This window comes from Sciurus carolinensis, chromosome 12, assembly GCF_902686445.1.
Source record: "Sciurus carolinensis chromosome 12, mSciCar1.2, whole genome shotgun sequence".
NCBI classification, from domain to species: domain Eukaryota; kingdom Metazoa; phylum Chordata; class Mammalia; order Rodentia; family Sciuridae; genus Sciurus; species Sciurus carolinensis.
The window spans coordinates 17,304,734-17,319,273 of NC_062224.1; the positions used below are offsets into that span (position 1 = coordinate 17,304,734).

The 14,540-nt window shown below is 36.8% G+C and overlaps 1 protein-coding gene and 1 non-coding gene across 3 annotated transcripts in view; both read left to right on the forward strand.

Annotated features, from left to right (window-relative positions):
• The window catches only part of Celf2 (CUGBP Elav-like family member 2), a 507,177-nt gene that overhangs the window by 50,669 nt on the left and 441,968 nt on the right, over positions 1–14,540 (forward strand). The gene's annotated exons all lie outside the window — the stretch shown is intronic.
• Positions 912–983, forward strand: Trnaa-agc (transfer RNA alanine (anticodon AGC)). The gene has a single exon. It is a non-coding gene; the product is annotated as a tRNA-Ala (tRNA).

Sequence of the window (14,540 nt, forward strand, 5' to 3'; positions counted from 1 at the left end):
TCACTATTTTAGCTTTGTCTTTTCCAAGTTTATCCAGGATTCTTGGTTGCAATAATAACAAGCTTAATAATCATGTTATCATACACCAAAAGAAAGTGTTTAGTGAAAAGATCTGGGGTGTTCAGAGAATCCCCTGAAAAGTTACAAAACCAGTTTTGGAAATGAGCAGAAACAGGAGCAGCTCTGGCGGTCCAGGAAACAGAACTGCAGAAGTGGAATGGCATCCTGGTCAGAACAGGGGACTGGGGAAGCAAGGTGGCTGAGAAAGTGGACTGCAAGGGGTTTTCAGTTACAATATCTCTTGTCCAGCAAACAAAAACAAAAACAAAAACAAAAACAAAAACAACCTCTCACTGCAGGACTAAGTCACATGTGTTCCTCCTGGTCACATGGAGATCACGAGAGCAAGGTTCTGGCGATTTTGGTCTCCTCGGTGAGAAGCAGACAACAGAATTTAATATCCCAGCAAGTTACCCAGTGTAGGAAGAGTACACCCCTGCCCCAAGAAAATCAGAAAGGCATTAGAAAGGAGAAATGGCTGTTAGCTGACCAGATGATGAGGATTGTCCAACTCAAAAACGATGTTAAAGTGAGACAAGACCTATGCATATACAAAAGTCAAGAAGCATGGCCTTCAAAGAGTTCTCCATAGATGAATTTTCCACCCCCAATCTAGACCTTCTTTGTATAGATTCCAAAATTCCATCATCTGGAACATTTTCTTATTTAAGCCTTAACCCTCACCTGATAGTCCATTTAAATATACTATCTTTTTTCACAGAGGCAAAATGTCAAGTCATAAATACCCAAAGACAAATATCAGATTTGTCTGGGAACACTTATGAGGAGCTGTATTCACATGAGAATGGGAACTAGAATAGGAAAACTAAAAGAGAGGCCATGTTGGGACTTGGGATGTGGCTCAGTGGTACAGTACTTGCCTAGCATGCATGAGGTCCTGGGTTCAATTCCCAGTATCACAAAAATATAAATCTACATAAAATATAAATCTACATAATATATATACACATGAGAGACATAATTACCCTATGTACCTGTATGATTACCTGAATGATATGACTCTACATCGTGTACAACCATAGAAATAAAATGATGTACCCCATTTGTGTACAATGAATCAAAATGCAGTCTGTAAAAAATAAATAAATAAATTAAATAAGAAAAGAAGACATAAAAATATATACACACACACACACACACACACGTATATGTATACACCCACACATACACTTTTTTTTATTTTAAAGAGGATATGTCTGCTATAGTTTTGTCCAGAGTCGACCCCTTAAGGGCAGTGTGCATTGTGCACGTTGTAGGTGTTGACAGCCCCAAGCTATGAAAAATGGCAAAGCAAGCAGAATCAGGAATCAAGTTGTGCATGTGGTGTGGCCAGTAACAAGGTGTTTGAAAACCTACAAATGACTCCTTCTGAATGGCCATTTGCTCCAGGAACAAGATTATAGGTACCAGTCAGTTAAAAGTGTGCAGGTACAACTTTGACTCTGTTCAAACATGACCCAAATGTATGCCAGGGTTCACGTGGCCTATTCTTGGCACAATAATTCATGCAAAGGAACACAGTCCAGAATTTGAACATAGTTGCTGACAAACATGATTCCAGTTTATCATTTTCCAAAGAAAAAGGACTAAATTAACTATATTCATTTTCCCAAATCCCTTTTCCCCCATTTCTCTACTCTGTCATTCTCCACTCCACAGCAAATCTGAAGGCTTCTTTTGTCTCCCTACAACTTTCAACTCTCAACTCTTAATTGAAAACCCATTCTAATCCCTCTTTCTTCAAATGATTTTTTAAATCTTAAAATATGTGAATGCAGATCTAGCTATCCAAGTCCCCCCTCTACCAGCCTCCTGAATGATTTGATCATGTGAGGATATAATCCTACGAGAGTGACAGAAGGTGGGTTCCAGCTGAGGAATACGAGAGCCAGAGTCGTCCTGTCAAGCCTGGATAGTGATTCACATCCCAACACAGTGATAACCCTGCCTAACAGACAAATGTCAGTCAAGGTCAGTCTTGACCTGCTGGGTCACCACCAAGTGTAGGCCCACCTGCCTCTCTCTGGTTCCTGAATTACTACTGCTTTGTGCAACTGGATTCCAGCCACAGTGAGGATCTGTGCAGGATGCACAAGCTTTATCTGCTTCCATGGTGCTCACATTGAGGGTCTTTTGTCCCCCTCTGCATGTCAAGATGTCCATTTGGCACCTATTCTCCCAGTCACTTCCTCCAACCTAGTGACTGAGAGGTGCTTTTGGTTTTCCCATCTGCAAGTGTGATCATGTGTAAAAAAGGCTGTGGTACCAAAGTGACATTGCTGTCACTTAGGACGGGCCTCCTGCAGCTGACGTGTACACACAACAGTGATGCCCAGCCTGCTCAGCTAAATCCATTGGCATGGGTATGAGAGCCAAGGACAGCAGCTCTGCTGACAGGAAATAGAGTTGCCCTGTCACCGAGGGCTAGCAGAGCAGAGAAATGTGTGACCCTTTAATATCACTGGCACATAAATCCTATACAGACTGCGACTTTAAAAGATTTAGCTACCAAACTTGTGACAGACTGTTTCTGAGATATGCAAACAAAGTTCCCCATGTATTGTGATACAGAAGGTCTCAGCAGAGATGGAGAGAACCAGAATGGTTAATTGAAACCAAGTTTTATTCCATGACAGCAGAATCTGTTCCATGGGATATGAATATACTTGGAGGTATGCACAGGCACCAATATTCAACAGATAATGCAGTCATTCCAACTTAGTATTTGGGTACCCACTATGTGGGCAGGATTCCAGGACCAAGAGATATAGAGATATATAATCAACAGAAGAAACCAAAAGTAGGAAATGTGATAAAGGGATCTGAGTTTGGGGAAACTATATCTAAGAATAATTCTAGTAGAGGTAGTTGGGAAAAGTAAAAACTAAATTCATTATACTTCTTTGGTCCATGGCATTTAATATTGTCTTCCTAGTTCATCTTTTCAAAGAACTCTATTACCTAGGAGAGAGAAAATAAGGAAGTTAGCATTTCAGTGACAACTGTGGTTGGCATATTAATTATATTTTATTTTAATCCTAACACTAATCCAGTTAGGTAGGTATTAATCCTATTTTTTACAGAAGACTGCATTGTTTTCATGATGAGAAAGCAATCGAATACAAATGTTTCATTTTTAAAAAATAATCAGTTGACCAGCAAAACTCAGAATTCCTCCACACATTATTTACATGTAGGATTTTTTATTTGATCTCCCTGGAAATGGGGAACCTCAAAAGAAAATATATGCAAAGGAGACTATAGAGATTAAATAGGTGAAGACACAATTTTCAAGGAAAATATAACTCCATTTTGACCTAAGATAAAGAACAAAACCTTTATCACATTTTTAACTTTACTATTCTAACTTTAAATGCTAAGTCAACAGATATAAGTCCCATTCTATTGATGCCAACTCCCCTACTAAACTTACACACATCCTCTCTCACTTTCTCAAAGGATTTGCTACTAATACATCACTTCTCTCAAGCATCACCCAAATACCTTCTTCGTTAAATCATTCCCACTGGCAGAAAACATCTCTATAACAACTTTTATATTCAAACAAATTAAACAAATAAACAACAATTATTTTTCTGAACTTCTACTTCCATCCTGAATGGGAAAACTAGTACCAGATATGCCTTCCTACCGTAAACAACTAGAAAATTGGGGGGGAAATATTTTTTTGAAAGTTTGTATGGCCTTTGGACAACAAGTAGCAAAATATAATTCCCTAGGGAAGGGAGATAAATGAAATAAGCCCCATGATCACCTCAGTTTTCTGCCTAGAGCCCTTTCTGGACTATGGCACAGGAAGGAGGAACCCAAACAGACAGCAGCCATCTCAATGAGTTGCATAGACCAAGATTTGAGTTTGGAGAGGTGAGAAAGCTGGAATTTTCCAGGAAGAGAACCAAACATGAGGAAGCTTTGCAAAGAAACAGCTCCAAAAAATCCATGAAATTGTTTTGAATCTTTGCCTGAATTCTAAACTTCTCATGCTTTTGCTGACTATCCAAAAAACTAGAAAAGAACAACCAGGAGTCTATACTCTAAAAGACTTCTGGAGCTATCAGGGGCCTGGGAGATGTTTGAGTTCCAACCAGCTAGAGTGAAGAGAGAATGATCCTAACAAGGTTAGAAACTTATCTTAGGATTGGGGGATATAGCTTGGGTGTGGAGTATTGTCTAGCACACACAAGGCCAGCAGCTAGGTCTTCAGCACCAGTGGGCAATATAAGCAGGGGGAGAGGTAAACAAATCTCAGGAAGAGATTACTGCACAACAAGTAACTTAATTGCCCGCCAATTACTCTTTAAAAGAAGACAGCAGTGTACTATTAAAAATATCCAATATCTAGTTAAAAAAAAAATTATGGACATACAAAGAGGCAGGGAAATGTATGTAATGAATAGCCAAAAGATATATCAGTCAATAGAAAAAGACCCAGAAATGACAATGATACTGAAATTAGAGGAAAGAACTTTACAACAGCTGTTATAAATATGTTCTAGCATTGAAAGAGGAACATAGATGTAAAGAGGAGAAAAAGAATAACCTAAGGGAATTTCTAGAATTGACAAACGCACTAATTTTAAACAAAAATTAAATGGACTTAAGAGCAGATAAAATTACAGAGAAAATATCAATGAGTAAGAATTGCATAAAGTAAGAATAAAAGTTAAAAATAAATGAACAGAGCCCAAATCAACTGTGAGCTGATTTTAAGTGGCTTTAAATGCAATTTCGAATCTTGGAAGTAAGTGAAGACAGAATAAAATAGTTGGTGAAATAAGGTCTGAAATTTCTCAAAGTGTGATGAAAGTTATAGACCCACAGATCCAATAATTTCTCAAACACAAAGAAGGGAAGGGAGGCGATTCTGTGGCTTCTCTCGTATGGTCATCTGGTTCTGTCAATGGCTATCCTGCCTTGGACAGGAAATACCTCAATTCCCAGCTACTTCAACACCCTGTATGTCCCATTTTCCAGGGTCCCACTGGCACAACAGATCACATGATCCTCTTCAGATTCAAAGGCTGCAGAAGTATAACTCTGTTTTATTCATGGGAAATAAAGAAGTCTTATTATTAAAGTTTTTGTCTTTTTTTTCATTTTTGGCATACTTATTCATTCTTCTTTTAGCTAAAAATGTGATTGTAAAGATCTGAAAGCAAGCCCTTAAACAATAAAAACCAAATTGCACATTCTTTTAAAATTTAATAATCATACCAGAGCTTGGTTGAAGGCTCAGGTTGGTCAGGATGGTTAATTTTTATTGTGCTAATTAGAATCCAATTTCAGGATTTCTTAAAAGTGATTTAATATTCTCATTTTGTTGATTAACAAGCAAGAGGCTAAATGAAGTGAACCTCTGAAAGAGAAGGATCTATTTTTTTTTTCATATTATTTCCTTTCCTAAGCATACAAGGCAATGGTGACCAGCCACCAACCACAGTATATCTCTGTCTAAGACTCAGCCGGCAGATAACGGAATTCTTCAAGGAATAGTATTATATACAGGAAGTGTTTTCCTGTTCAGCTGCCATCCATCAAATCACACACATACAAACACACACACACAAAACATTTTACACTAGCCACAGTCTGATTTAGAGAGCTCAGAATAACTGTCTGGTCTACCAGGATCCATTAGTAAGAACACACATTCTGCCACCATGTTTTCCAACTCTTATCAGAAACTTTGAGACTTGCAGCAAAATACAGACTTAGAAACTCAAGGTTTCAGTTTACCTAAAATCATCTATTTACATCAGTATAAATATTATAGTTGTCATTATTAAAATATTACTTATTTCCTCAGATAAATTCCTCACCTTAAGTTCCCAAATATTTTGGTCTCAGTTCTCCTTTACATTTTAATAAATTTTTGAGGATCTCAAAGAGTGTTTGTTTATATGTACTGTATCTAACAATTTACCTTAGAAATTAAAACAGAAAAATTTTGAGTACATTTTAATTCGCTAGACATAATTCAATACATGTTAAGATAAATTTTACCAAATGTGCCTATTATCTGTTATAATTTTATAAGATAGCTATATGTTACAAAATATAGTGAAAATTAGCATCACTTTACATGACCAAAAACCATTTTATTACCCTCCATAACAAGGCAACTATATGTATACTTCTGTATTTGAACTGGTGCAAAAGCGCTTACATACAGCCACTAGAAAAATCCATAGCTCACTCAAGAGAGAATGAGGTTAAAAATTAAAAATGACAAATGGGGTCTTAACATTATTCTGAAAATAGTTTTGATTTCACAGACCTCCTAAAAGGATCTGGGACCTTCAGGTCCCAGGCCACACTTCCAGAATGTCTATCCTAACTAGTTCACTAATTAGAGTCACCTGATAAAAATTCCATGACTTATCAAAAGGAATGAAAAGTTATTAAAAGTGTTAAAGAGATAAGTAAATTTTAGTCCTGCTACTGATTCAAGTCTATGCCTGTGCAACGCTCCTCCCTTCTATAGATTCCTAATATCTTGCAAGAATGAAATCTTCCTATTTTAAAAATCATAAAAATGCTTTCTTTTAAAGTAAAAGTGTAAAATTCTCATTCTCCTAGAAGACAGTATCAAGGCAGATATAAATTGCTCACATCCTTGGGTTTGTGAAACTGAGATGGAAGATAATTAATATGCTCAAAGTTGGACAAAGGTCCTTGACTCGCTAACCATTATATAACTAGGAATAATCTTTTAAAACAATAGTGTGATAAAAAGAATTAGCAGAGTCAACCTATTGTCTTTTTTTATTTCAATTGTGTCTGGCTCTCCAAAATGCTTACAGACAGATTCTTGGGGGCATTTAAATGCAAATGAAGCTAGCTCTTTGTATTAACATATGACTGCTATCTGTGAAAGTATACTTCTTAGGAAATATTAAAATATGTCATTTGCAAAACTGTAAATTAGACTAGATGGCAATGCATAGAGGACATTAAAGTACGTAGAGGCTCTAGTGCCCCTGTGTTCTGGTTACTAGCTGTATAACAAATTATCACCGAACCTACCTGCTTAAAACACCCCTTTAATTCTGCTCACAGTTTTATAGGTCAGGAATTCAAGAAGGACTTGCTGTGCAGCTGTCACTTAGGGTCTCTCATGCAGCTGCAGTGAGATGTTGGCCTGTGCTGCAATGATCTGAAGGCTCTATGGGGTGCATTTCCAATTTGGCTCACTCACCTGGCTGGCACTTGATGCTGGTTGTCAGCTGAAACTCAGCTGGGCTGTCAATCAGAACGTCCATACATGGGCTTCCCAGTAGGACAGTTTCAAACTGCTTACGTGGCATCTGGTTGGATTACCCCAGAATAAGCATTTTAAGAGCATTAGGCAGAAGCTACTTGGCCATTTCTGAGCCAGCCTCAGAAGTCACTCAGTATCACTTCCATTGTGTTATGCTGATTACCAGTTTATCATTAGAATGATTCCAGATTAAAGAGGACACGTGAACTTCCCCCTTCCAATGGAGGCTATGTTTGGTAATTGATAGACATGCTTTAAAATCAGTATCCACATCAGGTTGAGAGTGCCTGCTTTATTATTTTCAAATAAATACATATATTTCCCATGAAGACTATGCAATAACTATAAAATATATATCTTCACATTCTAATTAAATATATTCACGATGGCATGAGAACAAATTATATTCAATATTTTTATTTTAATTCTGATAAAAATATTCTAGTCTGCATAAAGAATGCAACCCTTTACAGAAAACAAATTGTAAAGAATTCTTTCACTTCAAAATTAACTTGTTAAAAGCCATGGGTTGTAAAGCCACTGTTAGAGTTACTGTTAAATTACATATTATTGTATTAAAAATTGTTCAGATAAACTCTGAGTCAAGAAATTATTGAGAGGAGAATTGTTTCATTCTTCTGATTTGTGAAAACCCATGAAATGTGTACATGAATATAAAGAAAAGATTTGTATATTTTCAGCAAAGGGTTGACGAATATAACCTCATCTTTTATGTGAGAATAAAAAGGATCAGAGAAGAAAACTAAAAATAATTCTGTGTAGAATTATAGATGCTTTAGCAATGAGCAATAAATGAGAAAGGCCACAAGCCTAATTCCCAAAGCTAAAAATGCCCATTGTCTCCAACCTAAAAGGAACCATGAAGGCTTTATGCTAGAGTCCAAGCATAAAGCCAGATCCAGGACAGTTCAACCATCAAGATGGAATTCAGGATAGTTAAAATGCAACATAAATGGAATGCTAAAATTTAGGACTGAGAATTAGAACAATGTCCAATTAAATTGGAATTCATAGTCAGTAATGAAGACAAGCTCATATTTACCCTTTTTTTTTTAATGTGGAAGTCTTTCAAAATGTCATAAGAGAAAGCTTGAAGACAAAAGTCCCATATGAATTTTAGATAGTCACCTTTTTACCTTTTGCCTGGATTATTGCCATTCCCCTAAACACGTCTGGGCTTTCACCTTGACAGTCAGTTATTCTTTTTTTTATTTTAATTTATTTTTATTGTAAACAAATGGGATACATGTTGTTTCTGTTTGTGCATGGAGTAACAGCATACCATTTGCATATTCATACATTTACATAGAGTAATGATGTTTGATTCATTCCGTTATTTTTTCCTTCCCCCCCACCCCTCCCACCTCTCTTTTCCCTCTATACAGTCCCTCCTTCCTCCATTCTTGCCCCCCTCCCACCCCCCATTGGGTGTCATTATCCACTTATCAGTGAGATCATTCGTCTTTTGGATTTTTGAGTTTGGCTTATCTCACTTAACATGATATTCTCCAATTTCATCCATTTGCCTGCAAATGCCATAATTTTATTATTCTTTATGGCTCAGTAATATTCCTTTGTATATATATACCACAGTTTCTTTATCCATTTATCAATTGAAGGGCATCTAGGTTGGTTCCATAGTCTGGCTATTGTGAATTGAGCAGCTATGAACATTGATGTGGCTGTATCTCTGTAGTATGCTGATTTTAAGTCCTTTGGGTATAGGCCAAGGAGTGGGATAGCTGGGTCAAATGGTAGGTCCATTCCAAGTATTCTAAGGAATCTCCACACTGCTTTCCAGAGTGGCTGCACTAATTTGGAGCCCCACCAGCAATGTATGAGTGTACCTTTTTCCCCACATCCTCTCCAACACCTATTATTGCTTGTATTCTTGATAATCGCCATTCTAATTGGGGTGAGATGGAATCTTAGTGTAATTTTGGTTTGCATTTCTCTTATTACTAAAGATGGTGAACATTTTTTCATATGTTTGTTGATTGCTTGTAGATCTTCTTCTGTGAAATGTCTGTTCATATCCTTAGCCCATTTGTTGATTGGGTTATTTGTATTCTTGGTGTAGAGTTTTTTGAGTTCTTTATATATTCTGGAAATTAGTGCTCTATCTGAAGTATGAGTGGCAAAGATATTCTCCCACTATGTAGGCTCTCTCTTCACATTGCTGATAGTTTCCTTTGCTGAGAGAAAACTATTTAGTTTGAATCTATCCCAGTTATTGATTCTTGCTTTTATTTCTTGTGCTATGGGAGTCCTGTTAAGGAAGTCTGATCCTAAGCCAACAAGATGAAGATTTGGACCTACTTTTTCTTCTAGATGCAGGGTCTTTGGTCTGATTTCAAGGTCCATTGTGAGTTGAATTTTGTGCAGGGTGAGAGATAGGGGTTTAGTTTCATTCTGTTGCATATGGATTTCCAGTTTTCCCAGCACCATTTGTTGAAAAGGCTATCTTTTCTCCATTGCATATTTTTGGCACCTTTGTCTAGTATTAGAAAATTGTATTTATTTGGGTTTCTGTCTGTGTCCTCTATTCTGTACCATTGATCTACCTGTCTATTGTGGTGCCAATACCATGCTGTTTTTGTTACTATTGCTTTGTAGTATAGTTGAAGTTCTGGTATTGTGATACCCCCTGATTCTTCCTGCTAAGGATTGCTTTAGCTATTCTGGGTTTCTTATTCTTCCAGATGAATTTCATAATTGTTCTATTTCTGTAAGGTACGTCATTGGGATTTTAATTGGAATTGCATTGAATCTGTATAGCACTTTTGGTAGTATGGCCATTTTGACATTATTAATTCTGCCTATCCAAGAACATGGGAGACCTTTCCATCTTCTAAGGTCTTCCTTAATTTCTTTCTTCAATGTTTTGTAGTTTTCATTGTAGAGATCTTTTACCTCTTTTGTGAGATTGATTCCCAAGTATTTTATTTTTTTTGAGGCTATTGCAAATGGAGTTGTTTTCCTCATTTCCCTTTCAGCTGTTTCATCACTTATGTATAAAAATGCTTTAGATTTATGTGTGTTGATTTTATAGCCTGCTATTTTGCTGAATTCTTTGATGAGGTATGCAAGTTTTCTGGAGGAGGTTTTTGGATCCTCTAAATATAGAATCATGTCATCCGCAAATAGTGACAGCTTAAGTTCCTCCTTTCCTATTCGTATCCCTTTAATTTCTTTAGTCTGCCTAATTGCTCTGGCTAGAGTTTCGAAGACAATGTTGAATAGAAGTGGTGAAAGAGGACATCCCTGTCTTGTTCCCATTTTTAAAGGGAATGGTTTCAGTTTTTCTCCATTAAGAATGATGTTGGCCATGGGCTTAGCATAAATAGCCTTTACAATGTTCAGGTATGTTCCTACTATCCCTATTTTTTCTAGTGTTTTGAGCATGAAGGGGTGTTGTATTTTGTCGAATGCTTTTTCTGCGTCAATTGAAATAACCTTATGATTCTTATCCTTAAGTCTATTGACATGATGGATTACGTTTATTGATTTACGAATGTTGAACCATCCTTGCATTCCAGGGATGAACCCCACTTGATCGTGGTGCACAATTTTCTTAATGTGTTTTTGGATACGGTTTGCCAATATTTTGTTAGGGATCTTTGCATCTATATTCGTCAAGGATATTGGTCTAAAATTTTCTTTCCTTGATGTGTCTATGCCTGGTTTGGGTATGAGGGTGATATTAGCTTCATAGAATGAGTTCGGTAGGGTACCCTCCTTTTCTATTTCCTGGAATACTTTGAGAAGTATTGGAATGAGTTCTTCTTTGAAGGTCTTGTAGAACTCGGCTGAGAATCCGTCTGGTCCTGGGCTTTTCTGGGATGGTAGATTTTTAATGGCTTCTTCTATTTCATTGCTTGATATTGATCTGTTTAAATTGTGTATGTCCTCCTGGTTAAGTTTGGGAGGAGCATATGTCTCTAGAAATTTGTCAACGTCTTTGGTACTTTCTATTTTGTTGGAATACAGATTTTCAAAGTAGCTTCTCATTATGTTCTGTATCTCAGTGGTGTCTGTCATGATATTTCCTTTTGCATCATGTATTTTAGTAATTTGAGTTTTCTCTCTCCTTCTCTTTGTTAGTGTGGCTAAGAGTTTGTCTATTTTGTTTACTTTCTCAAAGAACCAACTTTTTGTTTTGTCAATTTTTTGAATAGTTTCTTTTGTTTCAATTTCATTGATTTCAGCTCTGATTTTAATTATTTCTTGTCTTCTACTACTTTTGCTGTTATTCTGTTCTTCTTTTTCTAGGACTTTGAGCTGTAATGTTAGGTCATTTAGTTGTTGACTTTTCATTCTCTTCTGGAATGTGCTCCATGCAATGAATTTTCCTCTTACTACCGCTTTCATAGTGTCCCAGAGATTTTGATATGTTGTATCATTGTTCTCATTGACCTCTAAGAATTTTTTAATCTCCTCCCTGATGTTTTTTGTTATACATGTTTCATTCAATAGCATATTATTTAGTCTCCAAGTGTTGGAGTAATTTCCCTTTTTTATTTTGTCATTGATTTCTACTCTCAGTCCATTATGATGTGATAGAACACAAGGCAGTATCTCTATTTTTTTGCATTTCCTAAGGGCTGCTTTGTGGCATAACATATGGTCTATTTTTGAGAAGGTTCCATGTGCTACTGAGAAGAAAGTGAATCTGCTCGTTGATGGATGGAATATTCTATATATGTCTATTAAGTCTAGGTAATTGATTGTGTTATTATGTTCTATGGTTTCTTTGGTTGGATTTTGTTTGGAAGATCTATCTAGTAGTGACAGTGGTGTGTTAAAGTCGCCCAGAATTATTGTGTTGTGGTCTATGTGATTCTTGAAATTGAGAAGGATTTGTTTGATGTACGGGGATGCACCATTGTTTGGGGCATAAATATTTAGTATTGTTATGTCTTCCTGATTTATGGTTCCCTTAAGCAGTATGAAATGTCCTTCTTTATCCCTTCTGACTAACTTTGGCTTGAAGTCCACTTTATCTGATATAAGGATGGAAACCCCTGCTTTTTTACTGAGTCCATGTGTGTGGTAGGTTTTTTCACATCCTTTCACCTTTAGTCTGTGGATGTCTTTTTCTATGAGATGAGTGTCTTGCAGGCAACATATTGTTGGGTCTTTCTTTTTAATCCATTCTGCCAGTCTATGTCTTTTGATTGATGAGTTTAGGCCATTAATGTTCAGGGTTATTATTGAGATATGATTTGTATTCCCAGTCATTTGGCTTATTTTTGGTTTTTAAGTTGGCTTGTTTTCTCCTTTGAGTGGTTTTTCTCTAAGGTAGTTCCTCCCTTTGCTGACCTACATTATTGTTTTTCATTTCCTTCTCATGTAATATTTTGTTGAGCACATTCTGTAGTGCAGGCTTTCTATTAGTAAATTCTTTTAACTTTTGTTTATCATGGAAGGATTTTATTTCATCTTCAAATCTGAAGGTTAGTTTTGCTGGGTATAGGATTCTTGGTTGGCAACCATGTTCTTTCAGAGTTTGAAATATGTTGTCCCAGGCCCTTCTAGCTTTTAAAGTCTGGGTTGAGAAGTCGGCTGCTATCCGTATTGGTCTCCCCCTATATGTAATCTGATGCTTTTCTCTCGCGGCCTTCAAAATCCTATCTTTATTTTGAATGTTAGGCATTTTCATTATAATGTGCCTTGGTGTGGATCTGTTGTGATTCTGTGCATTTGGTGTTCTATAAGCCTCTTGTATTTTATTTTCCATTTCATTCTTCAGGTTTGGGAAATTTTCTGATATTATTTCATTGAATAGGTTGTTCATTCCTTTGGTTTGTATCTCTGTGCCTTCCTCAATCCCAGTAATTCTTAAATTTGGTTTTTTCATGATGTCCCATAGTTCTTGGAGATTCTGTTCATGATTTCTTACCATCTTCTCTGTTTGGGCAACTTTATTTTCAAGATTAAATATTTTGTCTTCATTGTCTGAGGTTCTGTCTTCCAAGTGGTCTAGTCTGTTTGTGATGCTTTCCATTGAGTTTTTTATTTGGTTATTGTCTCCTTCATTTCAAGGATTTCCATTTGTTTTTTTTTTTTGAGAATCTCTATCTCTGTCTCTTTGTTGAAATGATCTTTTGCTTCCTGCATTTGCTCTTTCAACTGCTTATTGGTATGATCATTCATTGCCTGCATGTGCTCTCTTAACTTAACCTTTGCTTCACGAATCATCTTAATCATGTATAATCTGAAGTCTTTTTCTGACATTCCTTCTACCATACTGTCATTGGATTCTATTATATAGAATCTAAATTTGTTTGGATCATTTTCTTCCCTTGTTTTTTCATGTTGTTCATGTATCTTCCCCTCTAGCAGTGCAGATCTGGGTTATTACAGCTTTCCCCCTATAGGCTTATAGTGGCCCTATAGATTTCCAAAACCCTTTCTTTAAGGGGAGATCAATATTAGCGGTGTCCAAATCAGACACTATGCAATCCTAGACCAAATAGCCCCTATGGGGACAATAAAAAAATTGTCATAATAAACAAAATGAGTTCAAATATTATCTTCGGTAAAACAAACAGGTTTGCAATAAGGTCTGCAGTTTCTAATGGAGGACAAAGAGGATGCAGAGGGATGTAGAATGTGGCTGTTAATGGGATAATAAAAGAATATACAGAAGTTCTAGAAAATAGAAAGGGTGAGAGTGTAATCAAAAGAAATTGGATGTTAGCATGCAAAAAGGGAGAAAGAGACTCTGAGGGAACAGGTAAACAAAAGGAAAAGAGAGCATGAAAAGTAAAGAAATAAAAACTTAAATTTTTTTAAAAAGGAGAAAAAAGAAAATCTACAGTATAACAGTCATATACTAATGAAACCTCCCAGTGTTCAGTAGCCTGATGCATGAGAGGTACCTGACAATGAGCTTCAAGCCTCCAGCAGGCATCTCAGGGTGGGATTTGCCCCACCCAAAGATCGGAGCTACGGCTTCCAGGATTATCCAAGATGGCTGCTCTGGCTTCCAAATGTGTTGGCAAATGGGGAGCTACAGTTCAGGGGTGGACGTGGTCAGCTGGAGGTCCTGGAGACAGGATGCAGTTGGTCTGGCAGGGGTCCTGGAGGTCCGGTGTGTTTGGTGTGGTTGTGGGATCCTGGAGGCCAGGTACAATTAGTCTGTCTGGGGTCC